Source organism: Saccopteryx bilineata, chromosome 4 (assembly GCF_036850765.1).
Source record: "Saccopteryx bilineata isolate mSacBil1 chromosome 4, mSacBil1_pri_phased_curated, whole genome shotgun sequence".
Taxonomy (NCBI): Eukaryota; Metazoa; Chordata; class Mammalia; order Chiroptera; family Emballonuridae; genus Saccopteryx; species Saccopteryx bilineata.
In genome coordinates this window covers 255,140,917-255,154,979 of record NC_089493.1, presented here as the reverse complement: position 1 = coordinate 255,154,979, position 14,063 = coordinate 255,140,917, and the positions used below count along the sequence as shown (strand labels likewise).

Below are 14,063 nucleotides of genomic sequence, written 5' to 3'. Positions count from 1 at the left end.
CACCAAGACAAATGGTTACTAAATGTGGGCATCACTCATTTATCCCCTTCTCCTTATGCAGACCTTCAGTTTAAAAAATGAAAAGGATAGAAGACAGAGGAAACTCAAGGCAGAGACTGTATTAAAAAAGAAATGGAGAGAAAGGGTAAGAAGAAACCATAGATTAACAAGGGGCCTGTCCAGGTGGTGGTGCAGTGGACAGAGTGTCGAACTAGGATGCGGAGGATCCAGGTTCCAAACCCAGAGGTCACCGGCTTGAGTGTGGGCTCATAGACATGACCCCCTAGTCGCTGACTTGAGCCCAAAGGTCACTGGCTTGAGGCTCAAGGTCACTGGCTTGCCGCTGGCTTGAACAAGGGGGTCACTCTCTCTGCTGTATTCCACTGGTCAAGGCACATACGAGAAAGCAATCAGTGAACAAGAAATCAACGAACAACTAAGATGCTGCAATGAAGAATTGATGCTTCTCATCTCCCTCCTTTCCTGTCTGTCCCTCTCTCTGATTCTGTCTCTGTCACACACACACACACACACACACACACACACACACACGAAACAAGGTAAACATGTGTCTGAGCAAGAGGGTTTTCGGACCTGCTTAGCAGCCTACTTTGTGCCAAAGCTTCCACTTCCCATCTCACCGAGGTCCTATTTCTTTCTTTCAGCCAAGATCACTGCTCTCCTCTGGGCGCCAGTAACCCTGCACCAGCACAGGGTCCTGCTTTACGGGCAGGCCTCCCCCTCAGAACTGAGGTTCTGTGAAGACAGAGGCCACGCCTTTTCCTCAGGGCCCCAAGGTCCCACAGTCCAGCTCAGCAAGCATAGGCTGGGTTGGCTCAATGATCACACACGCTGATCACTGTCCCTTCTGGAGGGCAGGCCTCACAAAGGTGGTGACGTAGGTCTGAACAAGGGCTGTCCTGGAGTGGTTTCTGACTTTTTACTTACAGCATCAGCTTGCATATTAAGAAAAAAAAAAAAAGAAACAGAAAAGCAGCAGAAAGGTGTTGTGTTTATTTCAAACATGTTACATTTTTCAAGAAATGCTGTTTTGCCATTTCATAAATCACACCATATAAAATGTTTCGGCTTCATTTTTTGTATTCTGAGATCACTAGCATAACATCTTTTCCAATCACCCAGACCAAAATGTGTGCCTTAGGGCACCTGTAAAGTCAGTGCTTCTAAACCAAAGCCACGTGGTATTTTCCAAATACTTTTTTGTTTCACACTTTGTGTCCCATGCCTAAATGGAAACAAAAAATGGACTCAAATCAGACCCACACTGCTGTACTCACAATTAATAACGCTCACAACTGTTGAAACTGAAGGTCTTCATACTTTAAATTTAGTTTTAATCTTAACTCTAGAACTCATTTCTCTCTCTCTCTCTCTCTCTCTCAGACACACACACACACACACACACACACACACACACACACACACACCTTTCAGAGACCTAGCCTTTCCCCCTGGATAATCAGCGACAAGCCCATACCTGACTAATGGTCATAAGGTGTGGACCTCTGGCAGGCCAAAGGTAGTATCTTGATTTGTGTGTGACAAAGACAGACAAAGATACAGAGAGAGGGACAGACAGACCGGAAAGGAGAGAGATGAGAAGCATCAATTCTTCGTTGCAACTCCTTAATTTCATTAGTTGTTTATTGATGGCTTTCTCATATGTGCCTTGATGGGGGCACTACAGCAGAGCAAGTGACCCCTTGCTCAAGCCAGTGACCTTGGGCTTCAAGCCAGTGACCTTTGGGCTCAAACCAGCGATGATGGAGTCATGTCCATGATCCCACACTCAAGCCAGCAGCCACCACGCTCAAGCTGGTGAGCCCGCGCTCAAGCCGACGACCTTGGGGTTTCAAATCTGCGTCCTCTGCGTCCCAGTCTGATACTCTATCCACTGCGCCATCCATCGCCTGGTCAGGCCCAAAGGTAGTTATCTTGACCTAAGTTATGTTTCAGCTCCTGAGCCCTAAGATTAAATGACTCCCTGGCTAATTCCCTATGAGACTAGACGGAGGGACTCTGGAAGACAGCTGTCCTCAAGACTTAAAGAAATGGTTCATTACCTTTCCCTCACCGCCTGTCAGTCAGTTCCCAACACTACCCAAACCCCTACCCCACTTGTGATTTTGCCTTATATAATCTGTAACCTATGTGCCATTGAGGGTTTGCTATTTTTAGAGCATAATCTCTCTGCCTCCAAATTTATTGGCCAATTCAATATTAAACTACTTTTTTTCTTTATATACTACAAACTCCTGCTTGTGCATTTCTTTGGGCCAAGTGTGTACAGGCAGGCGGATTCAAGAGAAAACACTGGGGTCTGGTAACCCTGTTAACTCTAATCTTGTAAGGTGCACCAGGTCAGCAATAGACAGGGAAGTGTGATGGAGCCAACAGCAAGCCAGGTGCAAGGAGGTGAGAGGAGAGTGACTGTGTACCCCTGCTGCTCCCAGACAGCCAGGAACCTCTGGCATCCCAGCACAATGACCAATGCCACCACCTTTTACTTTCAAAACTAAGTCAGTCTGAACAAGCTCTGTCACCCTAAGAATGCAGAAGAAGCCCCACCCTCTGCAGGCTCTGTGATCTAGAGCAGTGGTCCCCAACCATTTTTGGGCCACGGACCGGTTTAATGTCAGAAAATATTTTCACGGACCAGCCTTTAGGGTGGGACGGATAAATGTATCATGTGACCGAGACAAGTGTCAAGAGTGAGTCTTAGATGGATGTAACAGAGGGAATCTGGTCATTTTTAAAAATAAAACATCGTTCAGACTTAAATATAAATAAAACAGAAATAATGTAAGTTATTTATTCTTTCTCTGCAGACCAGTACCAAATGGACCGGTACCGGTCCTCGGCCCGGGGGGTTGGGGACCACTGGTCTATAGCTCTCTATGCTTGTGGCTCATTGTTTTATATGTGTATTTTTATATACATATCTTCCACCTGACTCGGCTGTTATTCTACCTCCAGTGTTTTATGGAGACCTTGCCACACAGTAGGTACTTAACTGTGGTGAAGGATTACTCCTGAGACATCTACAACTCAAACGACTAGAATACAACTGGTGGGACTGAGTTTAAGAAGGCAGGCAGTAAATGGTCAGGTAAAATTAATCTACACTTGACTTAAATACTGTCCCTAAATCTGAAAACCATAATTAAAAAATATAATCTAACGAACAGGAGTAATAGCCAAGTTAGAAAGTAAGAAGGATGTTAACTTTCTGCTCAGAATATGTGGGCAGGTTTCCAAGCAGGTGTTCCTCGGGCAAGCTGTGATCTTTTACTAAAGATGGATGCAGAGAACCAGGAGGATCAGTACTGACCAAGCCTCCTGATGAGTGTCTGAGACACGCCACCCCTCATCAACACAGTGAAGACCTAGCGTCACAGGCTGCTTCTCATGGGGGTGGGACCTCTCGTGTGTACTGACAGTACGAACCATCCACTGGGAGCCAATCCTCCACACACCCGCCTCCCTCCGCTCTCCGCTCCATGCTGACCACCTCACAGTGAGGTCAGGATCCCCACCTGACAACAATAGCAGAGCAACCCTTGAAACCACGCATGCCTACGTTAGCCCTGTTTCGCATCTACACAGCCAGATTGGAGGTTACAAAGACACATGTTCTAACATACACTTCCACGGAGGGCATTAAGGACTGAGAAGAACTTGTTTAAGAACGTCTACATTCTTACACACCTATTTAACACGACTCCTGGAGCCAGCACCCTCCCAGGGCCCCTAGAAGTAGCCTGGGACGTGAGTGGGTAAATGTCTGATCACTGCTCCAGACACGCCCGGAGCACAGGCTGTCACCTTCCGCGTGGGCACGCGACCGAGAGCAGTGGTGTGTCTTTCCAGTTACACTCCATGGAATGTCAAAGTCAAACGAGAAATTAATCTCAGATTTATGATCAGTGAGAGCCGTTCAACTTCCTTAGCTGTGTTTCCTTGGTCACAGAGTTCACTTTATACAGCATGCTGCATAGGATTAAACACATGAAGCCAAATTATCTAATGATGATGTGAATTACTAATAATTTAAAGAGTCTATAAAATATAGACAGGAGTCGTAACTATACAACAATATTTTTTAAAACCTAGGAGCATGTAATTCTAAATTTGTAAAAAAAAAAAAAAAAAAAAAAAAAGGTACCTGGACATTTTAAGACCATAAAATAATTTAAAAGTAAATATTACACTTTTTTTTGTATTTTTTCTGAAGTTGGAAACAGGGAGGCAGTCAGACAGACTCCCGCATGTGCCCCACCGGGATCCACCCGGCATGCCCACCAGGGGGCGATGCTCTGCCCATCTGGAGCGTCGCTCTGTTGTAACCAGAGCCATTCTAAGCACCTGAGGCAGAGGCCACAGAGCCATCCCCAGCGCCCGGGCCAACTTTGCTCCAACGGAGCCTTGGCTGCGGGAGGGGAAGAGAGAGACAGAGAGGAGGGAGAGGGGGAGGGGTGGAGGAGCAGATGGGCGCTTCTCCTGTGTGCCCTGGCCGGGAATCGAACGCGGGACTCCTGCACGCCAGGCCGACGCTCTACCACTGAGCCAACTGGCCAGGGCAATATTACACATTTTTTAAAGGCTAGACATTCCTTTACTTCAACAACTGATCATTCTCATTTAACAGAGCAAAAGATGCTACGTTGAACTTAACCCACCTAACCCAAGAACTCAAAAGGGCTGCAAAAACAAGGTCTTCAGTCCTTACCATGCCATTTAACTCTAGGACCAACTAGACACATTCATACATTTATATTTTTAATTTTAATGTGCATCATGTGTATACATCTTTCAATGCACTTCCAGGAACGTACTGTGTCCTAGGAAAGGAAGAGAGTCAGAGCATCTCTGTGTAGTAAATGGACTATTTTAATTAGAAACAAGCAGCGTGAGCAGTGGTGATGCAGTGGACAAGCCTCGACCTGGGATGGGCAGTCCCAGGTTTGAAACCCCATGGTTGCTGACTAGAGCACGGGCTCATCTGGCTTGAGCACAGGCTCACAGACACGACGCCATGGTCTCTTGCTTGAGCCCAAAGGTCACTGGCTTGAAAAAGGAATCACTGGCTCAGCTGGAGCCACCTGGTCAAGGCTCATATGAGAAGCAATGAATAGCTAAAGTGCCGCAACTACAAGTTGAGGCTTCTCATCTCTCTCCCTTCCTTTCTCTTTTTCTCTCTTCCTCTCTTTCTGTCTCTCTCTCTCTTATACACATACACACACACACACACACACACACACACAAACAAACAAAAAAAAGAAACAAGAAAAGCAGGAGGTTATCAAAAGTGTAAAAATTCAGAAACATACTCTTTTCTGAGTGATTATTCTTTAGATTACAGGCTCATGAGGTTTAAATATACTATGGTAAACTAAAATTTAAGGATAATTAAACATGGCCAAAAACTTCCCAGGTTTGTTTTTAAAAACATTTTTTAAGACTTTACTTATTCATTTTAGAGAGAAGAGAGAGAGAAGGGGGGGGAGCAGGAAGCACCAACTCCCATATGAGCCTTAACCAAGTAAGCCCAGGGTTTCGAACCGGCGACCACATCGTTCCATGTCAACACTTTATCTACTGCGCCACCACAGGTCAGGTCAAAACTTCCCAGGTTTTAAAACTCCATTCAATATAGCCTTTATTTCATCCAACAAAGATGAACTCACTGGGCAGGTTCCTAGTGCACAGGATAACTGGACGCACAAAGCATAATCTGCAGGTCAGAGGACACAGACCAGCTGGGGAGACAGACTTGTTCACTGATCATTATAACACAATGCAAAAGTTGATATAAAAGACATAAACAGGCATTATGTACATGATGTGTATGGTATGCTAAAGGCACAGAAGGGAGTGCAACTCCACCTGGGGCAGCTGGGCAATGATTCACAGAGAAGCAAGTTTCTGGGTACTGCGTTCTCTGTTTACTGGGCAGATGTGGGCCCTGGCAGGCTGAGCATGCTCCAGGACTGAGGAACAGCAAGGACAAAGACAGAGACCCAGACTTGCTATGAGACATCCCTGTGACATTAACAAACTGGCATGAGTTGAAATAGCTGAGTCTTGGGGAATGAGATAGAAAAGGAGATCAGAAAGGCAGACAGGGAACCATACCCACAAGTCTGACCTATGGACTGTAGTCAGCCAAAAGGCAGCAGAATTATTCAGAAGAAAAGGGGAGACTACCACAGAAGAGTGAGGTGGCACTGCCACCATGAGTACACAGGAAAATGGAGGCGATGGGGACAGGGCAGGGCGGGGACGATAGATATTTCTGGTAACTAGTTGAATGCCCAGATGAGGGAGTGACAATAATTATCTTTTTGTTTTATTTATTTATTTATTTATTTATTGGGACAGAAAGAGAGTCAGAGAGAGGGACAGATAGGGACAGACTGACAGGAATGGAGAGAGATGAGAAGCATCAATCATCAGTTTTTTGTTGCGACACCTTAGTTGTTCATTGATTGCTTTCTCATATGTGCCTTGACCGACTGTGGGCCTTCAGCAGACGGAGTAACCCCTTGCTGGACCCAGTGACCTTGGGTCCAAGCTGGTGAGCTTTGCTCAAGCCAGATGAGCCCATGCTCAAGCTGGCAACCTCGGGGTCTTGAACCTGGGTCCTTCCGCATCCCAGTCCGATGCTCTATCCATTGCACCACCTCCTGGTCAGGCTCCTTTTGTTTTATGTTGGGAACCTAGGTAGATGGTGATGCCGGACTCAAAGGCATATCTGAAACTGAGATACCTATAGGAAGGATACCTGTAGGATATCTAGATGCAGACACCCAGTAGGAAGGAAGGCAGGGCAGTGATTCCCAATGGGCCTCTGGAGGCCAAGGTCAGACACAACAGGAACAAGTGCACAGGATACACCCAGGGGAGAATAGAGGGCCAGACTCTAGAAAATAAATCTGTGAAGTTCAACGGGCAATGACAGAAGACAAAGACAAAAGTGTCAAAGGCCAAGCAGACGTTGCTATAGGAGTAGAGAGTAGAACAAAGACAGCAGAGGAGCGACAAGGCCTTGAACGTGGGTAGTAAGAAGGCTGCAATGTCTAAATACTATATATATGGCATGCCAGCCCGTCTTGCCCGGAGTGTCCTACCTTAAACTCCAAGACCACTCATTATCTCTTTATTTCATTCCCCACCAAATGGTAGTTTTCATTGTTGTAACTGCAATCTCTTCAAATAGCCTAAAAATTCCTACAGGAGAAAAATGGCATTTCATATCTTTTTTACATTCTCCTTAGCGTCACCCACAGTGTAAGGCATAAAGCAGGAACATAATGAGTACTTGCTAGATATGAAGAAAACAAGTAACATTTTAAGAAACCAAATCTTCGGTAATATGAACTAGTTCTTTATAATAACAATTTTTTGTCCTATTAAAATATCTTGGTCATTTTCCCTCTTGAAACAATGCGTTATTAGTAAAGAAATAAAATGGTTCTTGGGTCTTTGAGAGGTAAGATTTTATCTTTCTTCCATTACACTTTCGAATACCTCATGATACCTATTTCCATATGGCCATACAGAGCGGAAATTTAAACATACTTTCTGGTGCATAGACTAAACTGACTTCATGATAGCGAGAGAAGTTCACCCAAGTTACTGATGCCACAGCCTACACCAAGCCTCCCCTGAGAAGCCGCGTTGCGAGAACCCCACCAACAGCAAGGGATTTACTACTGCAGCTCCAGTGTCACTGTGACTCCCAGCCAGGCGGATGCTGAAGTCAACAGCAGGGCAAGAGCAGAGCCGACTGGGCTCCTTCAGGTAAGGCTGATCTCATGCTGGAGGCTAGCAGCAGGTGGGGAAAGTTAACCCAGAGGGAAGGGCAAAGGGTTTTCAAATCAAGGGAAATAGTACATACAGTGTCCGTAAAGTCATGGTGCACTTTTGACCGGTCACAGGAAAGCAACAAAAGACGACAGAAATGTGAAATCTGCACCAAATAAAAGGAAAACCCTCCCAGTTTCTGTAGGACAATGTGGCAGCATGCGCACATGCACAGATGATGACGTAACACCGTGTATACAGCAGAGCAACCCACGGCCATGGCAGTCGAGATGTGGACAGTACAGAGGGAAGTTCAGTGTGTTCTGTGGCTTGCTAAATTCGAATCCGTGACCAAAGTGCAACGTGAATATCGGCACATTTATAACAAAGCGCCACCACATAGGAATCACATTACTTGGTGGGATAAGCAGTTGAAGGAAACCGGCAGTTTGGTGGAGAAACCCCGTTCTGGTAGGCCATCAGTCAGTGACGAGTCTGTAGAGGCTATACGGGATAGCTACCTAAGGAGCCCTAAAAAATCTGTGCATGAGCCCACATCGAACTGCACTGAATAGGTATGAAACTGGGAGAGTTTTCTTTTTATTTCGTGCAGATTTCACATTTCTATCGTCTTTTGTTGCTTTCCTGTGACCGGTCAAAAGTGCACGACTTTACAAACACACTGTATAAAAAAAAAAGCAGCTCTGAAAAATGGCCAGGACTGCCCACTACTAATAACACATATAGTCAGTAAGCCTCCACTGTCCCACACCCACCAAAGGAGGGGAACACTTACAAGGTTCTCTGATTCTGGGGCTCTTATTGGAGAACTACCCCATCAATCACATTTGGCTGCCTGCTTAGGTAAATAAAAAGCCTGGGAGACCAATGGCTCTCAATCCTGGGTGCACATTTGTGATCTTTAGAACAGTTTTAAAATATCAACGTCCAAGCCCCCAGCCAGACCAACTAGGTCAGTCTCCAGGTAGAATACAGTATAAACAGACATATCTACCCATCATCAAGATTTAACAGATGTTTAACCTTTTTCCATTTTGATTTTGACTTCACTTTTTCTTTCAAGAAACAATATGTTATTGATCCAGCTAAACCCACATTTAACCTTCACTCCAACAATTGTCTCACTTTGCTGAAGCCAGAAAACTAAAATTGTAAGCTCTGTCCATAAACACACAGCGAGAAGCGCTGTGAGGCCGGCCAGAGCTCTGCTCCTCTGATGCCAGGCACGTGGCTTACTGCCTGTGGGGACTGGGGTTTTCATTATTGATTTAAAAACAAACAAGCAAACACTCCAATTAAAAAATAGGGAGAAGAGCCTGACCAGGCGGTGGCGCAGTGGATAGAGCATCGGACTGGGATGCAAAGGACCCAGGTTTGAGACCCCGAGGTCGCCAGCTTGAGTGCAGGCTCATGTGGTTTAAGCAAAGCTCACCAGCTTGGACCCAAGGTCGCTGGCTCGAGCAAGGGGTTACTCGGTTTGCTGTAGCCCCACGGTCAAGGCACATATGAGAAAGCAATCAATGAACAACAAAAGTGTCACAACGAAAAACTAATGATTGATGCTTCTCATCTCTCACTGTTCCTGTCTGTCTGTTCCTATCTATCCCTCTCTCTGACTCTCTCTCTGTCTCTGTAAAAAAAAAAAAAAATAGGGAGAAGACCTGAACAGACACACTTCTTCCAAGAGGACATACAAATGGCCAACAGATAAATGAAAAGATGCTCATCTTCACTAGCTATTCGAGAAATGCACATCAAAACTACAATGAAATACCACTTCACACCTGTTAGATTGGCTGTTACCAACAAGACAGGTAATAACAAGTGTTGGAGAGGCTGTGGAGAAAAAGGAACCCTCATTCACTGCTGGCGGGAATGTAAACTGGTATAGACATTATGGAAAAAAGTATGGTGGTTCCTAAAAAAATTAAGAATAGAATTACCATATGATTCAGCAATCCCTCTACTGGATATCTACCAAATAAACTAAAAAAATTGGTGCACAAAGACACATGCTGTCCCATGTTCATTGCAGCATTATTCACAGTGGCCAAGACATGGAAACAACCAACATGTCCCCCGATAGAGGACTGGATGAAGAAGATGTAGTACGTATATACAATGGAATACAACTCAGCCATAAGAAATAATGATATATTGCCATTTATGACAACATGGATAGACCTTGAGAACATTATACTGAGTGAAATAAGTAAGTCAGAAAGGCTAAGAACTATATGATTCCACACATACATGAGGTATAAAACTGAAAGTCATAGACACAGATAAAAGTGAAATGGTTACCAGGGGGAGGGGAGTAGAGGGACAAATACATGGTGACAGAAAATGATTTGACTTTGGTGATGAGCACACAATGCAATCAGCAGTTCAAATGCTAGAGAGATGTTTACCTGAAACCTATGTACTCTCATTAACCAACATTACACCATTAAATTTAATTTATAAATTAAAAATATTTAAAATCTTACAAATGGGAAGGAATTTTGAGTAAGCCCCACTGCATTTGAATTGTACATGTATTATACCCTGTACCCAATCTTCTCCTTGACATCAGCTAGAACACACCTCCATTTTTATTAAGTAAATCTGGAAAAGTAAGGTCAAAGGTAACCACACCGACTCTGTAGGGGCACGCCCATGCCCTAAAGTTTCACATAGGTCCACTTGGTCACCACAAAGCTTCTCTAAATCATTATGCATGAAAGTAACATAAACTTTATTCTGAACGGAAAATCACACAAATATCCCAGATGGACCGTACACAATCTTCACACATAAACACAAGGAACTTTCCAGAACATTTGTGAAGTCTTCATTAGTACCTAAAGAAAGCATTCTATGTTGCTGCTGGTCTTAATATCAAAGCCTTGTAATTGAATAAGTGAGCATCTTGATTCTCCCGCAAAAGTAGCAGAGGGCAAAAAGTCAAATATTTTCACTTTTTTGAAGGGGTGAGCAGAAGAATAAACCCATAGAAAGTGTATCATATATTTAAACAATCAAGGTCCACTAATATTATTGGGAACATGATCGGTGTACAGTTTTTTTCTGTTACAGAACAATGTAGAAATCTGAAGAGTAGTGTAATGAATATGTAGAGTATCTAACAATACTTATTTTAAAAATCTTCAAGTGACAAACATGTATGTGCTTGAGCACATGCAGATTTATTCACTGCGTCTTGTGAGGAGACTTTTAAAAATCCTCTTATATTGTCACAATGAAATACTTGGAATGAAGAAATAAATCCTAACCTTTCCCTGCAAAAAAAGAGTTGATAGCAATCAAGCCCAACAGAAAAGTGACATACATAAGTGTAAAACGATCCTCTCTTTCAATGTAATATATTGGGCTACATATTGTCTTCTGATTCTTAGAAATGTATCCCCAACAGATAGTTTTACATGTATTTCAGAGCCCACGTAAAGTAGACTCACTATGGGGAAAAATGTTATCATGTTCTCTTAAAATAACCTAAGAAGATAATATTTATAAGTACAAAAAAAAAAAAAAAAAAAGGAAGGAGTAAAAATATTCTTGCTTACTGTTGGGAGATCTCTTTTTGAAAAAACTGTAATAATACTTAATTTTGGAAAGGCACTTAATGACAGCTTTGATTTCCTTTTAATGCACACAGTGACACCTACTGGCATACTGATGAGGCAATGAAGACAAGATCAAAAAATTCAAACGTAGGCAGAGACCTCTGAAACACTACATCCATCCGTTTGTGCATCTCATGTAAATGACAGTTAAGTACAATATTCTACAATGTTACATTGATCTAATTACGGAAACAAGCTGGAGAAAGCCCACATGCCTGGTTTTCCATTTGAAGTTACTGAGCACCGTGAGACCAACACACACAAGGTTTGGAAGGCTTTTACTTAAGCGTTCATTTCACATTTTCCGAAAACCATAAGCATTTATTTTTGGTGGTTCAAGTCAAACCTCAGACCTCACTCAAGTCAATGTTTGGCTAAGGGCAGTCACATAACGTGATAATTTTTTAAAATCATAAAAACCAAGAAAATAGTAGTGGGGAGGAGTTAGCTGCTTTTATAAACAAGCTGTGGCCTATTATAAATAAGCTGTGTCCTATCATAAATAAGCTGTGGTCTATCATAGAAACAAGGCAAGACTTACAAGACTTTTTCTTCCTGACTTGTATATATGCTGTTGTTGAATTTGGCTACAGGGAGAGGAATAAACTCTAGATGAAGCAGGTGGAAATAATACGGGCAAGTGAGTGGAGCATCAATCAGAAATCTGGTTAAACTGGTGGTCTAACTTGAAAATAGAAATAGAAGGGTTTGGGACAGGATGGGAGGTTTCTGAGATGATAGGAGGGGTGGCTGCCATGAGGCCACCAAGGTACGAGAGCAGATCCAGCCTCAGCCAGCATCAACCCCATTAGCCCGTCAGCTGGAACCACACCGAATGCTACAAATAGGTGCGTGGTAACTTCTGTCTGTGAAGTCAACTTGCTGACAAAATGTAATTATCTTAAGAGCAGGATAAGCATCTCACAAGCCAAATCTGATGGACTAGGAGAGCTACACCATACTGCTATGGTTTCCAAGGTTGCATTAACAGAAAAGAGTGCTGGGCTCACTTAGCAATGTCTGCCAGGGGTATGCAGGAGGAAATTCACAACAAAGACCTGCAACCTCATTAGCCTCAGACTAAAAAGAAAAGACAAACAATGCCACCTCATAACCTCACCTATTCCTATCCTGCTGCATCTGCTCCTTGCATATTTGGTTTGCCCCTTTGTTTCCGAGTGAAAATTTATTTTGCAAACTGCCCTACCTTCTCTCAGATAAGGGGAGATTTTCCTTGGCTAGCTGGAAAGACGTGGTGAGGACGGCAGGAACAACCGCTGAAGCCGGCACACTGACGTGGACAGGGGGTGGCTGGTGGTGGTCGCGGAACACACTCTGCAGACGTCTCCTCTGACAGGGGGGACAGGTGATCCCCTGGCTGAGGGCCTTTAACCAAACAACACAGCCCAGGTGGGGCTCTGTGTCAAGTCACCAGGACTCAAAGGTGCCAACACACTTGGCCCACGATGTGGGGTATGAGATGGAGGGAATTATCTCAGCGGGGCTGCTCCGTATGTGTGAACTCACCACCAGTACATCACTTGACCTTTAACCCTGGCTGTAATGGATTCCATTAGAGATGACATCGTGTTAAGATTTAGATGTGTTTTTTGGCTAATCCCTTCTCCTTTATTCATCCAGTCCCCCTCACACACACACACATAAACACACTTCCCCCTCTGAATGCTGTCCATCTGTCATGTATCCATGCTTCTGTTTTGATTTTGTTCATCAGTTTATTTTGATCATTAGATTCCACACGTAAGTAAGATCATATGGTATTTATATTTCTCTGACTGGCAACTGAAAGAAAAATTTAGCCGTGTTTTGCCTGAAATGAATGAAAATGGCATAAGTTAATTATTAATAAACTCATGACTAAATTTATTCGCTAGGTTTATTTTCTCTATAATTTTCTGTCATAGTTTTCTATTAAAAATACATATTTGGTAATTTTAAGTAATTTGTGTACATAGTAGCAGATCAAATGTGTAGACAAATCATAGTAAGCTAAATCGATACTTCCCAGCTCCAACCCAGAGGCAACCCCTTTTAAATATCTGTACTTGTAGTTCTTCTGGTGGAACCGGGCTAATAAGCATATTCTTCTACTTCTTCATTTGTTCACCTTAAAAAAGTATCTAATGACCCCCAAATGAAAGATGAGGATTTAGCTCATTATATGACTCCCTACTCTGCTTACCCTTCCCAACATACAACAGTCATTGTATTTGTAGTTCCTCCACTGGTTATTTTGGTAACTTTAACTCTTGATACTTTTTAAACTTTCTCCTGACCCTCTCTCACCTCCTTCTCCCATCCATCAGCTACTCCTTTACTTTTATACTGTCAAGAGTCCCTAACATTTACATTGTTTTGACACCACTAGCAAGTTTTCACTCACTGTCTGTAAATTGATTCTAAAAGCTGAAAAAATAAACAGGATTTATATTATTTTGAAATGGTATGTATGGAAAGCAAAGTGGCATGCTAGGGTTATTCACAATTACACGAACCATTAAAAAATAGGCCAGGCCGGTTGGCTCAGCAGTAGAGGTCGACCTGGTGTATGGAAGTCCTGGGTTTGAT

The 14,063-nt window shown here is 43.3% G+C and overlaps 1 protein-coding gene across 1 annotated transcript in view; it reads right to left on the bottom strand.

The window, feature by feature from the left end:
- SNX24 (sorting nexin 24) overlaps positions 1–14,063 on the bottom strand; it is a 178,765-nt gene that overhangs the window by 102,020 nt on the left and 62,682 nt on the right. The gene's annotated exons all lie outside the window — the stretch shown is intronic.